The following is a 1,524-nucleotide window of genomic DNA, read 5'->3' on the forward strand; positions in this document are numbered from 1 at the left end:
GCTGTGCAACTTCGTCTCTTGGACCGCAGCTATCAATATACCATGCCATAATTTTAGATGAAAACAAGAATCTGTACAGAGGAAATAGAGTGGATATCATGAAAATTCCAGAACAAAAACCATCGACGTTAAATAGCTCCGAGGTAAATAATAGCAGTAATAATATGGCAAACAATGAGCCAGATATAAACGAAAAGACGGAGTCGGGTTCGAGAAAGGGAAGTGATATCGATATATCACAACCCGAACACACAAGAACAAACAAGAATATGTGATAAATTTTGCGACAATTTAATTTTGCAGCACTACATCTACTCATTGTCGCCGGCAAAATTAGAAATAGATTTAATTTGGCGACGTCAACAATTGCAGTCCTGCAGCCAAGATGTCGTGCTGTCGTCAAAATAATTGTGTCCGTAAGAACGTGTGTATTTAAAATTTGACAGATGCTGCTTGTCGCTTGCTGTCGTCAAAGTGTTCCGAGCTTTAGAAGCAAATGACAAAAGCAATAAATGAACATTCATTACAAAGCAAACACTCGTGTCGAACACTACATAACAGACAGTCTGCTCTCCTTCTCGGCGCATACAACCGCAATTGTCAACAACGTACAGAGCCACAACAATGTCCTCAAGTCGCTGGCCTTGGGGCAAAGATAAAGAAACGTTGTTGGCAACATACAAGGCAATTGGCTGGCCGGTTCTAAACTATGCAGCGCCCGTGTGGTCGCCTGGGACTAGCAGGATGCAGTGGATGAAGCTACAGACTTGCCAGAACACGGCACTACGCACAGCGACTGGATGCCTCCTGATGACGCCCCAACACCACCTACACGACGAGGCCCAGATGCTCCCAGTCAAGGAGCATAATACAATGCGCTGCCAGCAGTTCCTTGTGGGGAGCCACAGACGTCGTCATCCCAGCAAACAGCTGCTTGCAGAAGAGCCCTCGCCAAGGCACGGCAGGAGGCATCTCTTCGAACTGACGGACGAAGTCCTCTGGTCCCGTCAACCTACCGACAGGCCCTGAACGGCATTCACAGGAAATCAGTCTCGAGTTATGTAGACTCCCGCCCTGTGAATGCGGAATGTGGACGGGACAGAACTTTGTCTACCTCGGGAGACCCGCACTACAATAGCCCAACTTCGCTCTGGCTATTGCAGTAGGCTCAACAGCTACCTGAGCAGAATCAACGAGGACCAATGCCTGGCATGTGGAGAGTCGCCACATGACTCTCGGCACCTCTTCACATGCCCTGAGAACCCTACTCAGCTGACGCCCCTGTCCCTATGGACAGACCCTGTGGAACTCGCAGACTTCCTGGGCCTCCCCCTAGCTGAAATGGACGACAACATTGACGGATGAACCGACCCGAGCGGGGCTTAGTAGACGTTACAACAACAACAACAACGAAACGCTGGAAAAGTGAGCAATTTTATTATTCATTTTATTATGAATTCGTGTATTAACAGGCGTTAAAAATATAAACGCACCACACAAGGGCAATTTTGTAACGACCACCCC

Source organism: Rhagoletis pomonella, unplaced genomic scaffold (assembly GCF_013731165.1).
Source record: "Rhagoletis pomonella isolate Grant_MI unplaced genomic scaffold, Rhpom_1.0 Rhpom_scaffold_00002, whole genome shotgun sequence".
Classification (NCBI taxonomy): domain Eukaryota; kingdom Metazoa; phylum Arthropoda; class Insecta; order Diptera; family Tephritidae; genus Rhagoletis; species Rhagoletis pomonella.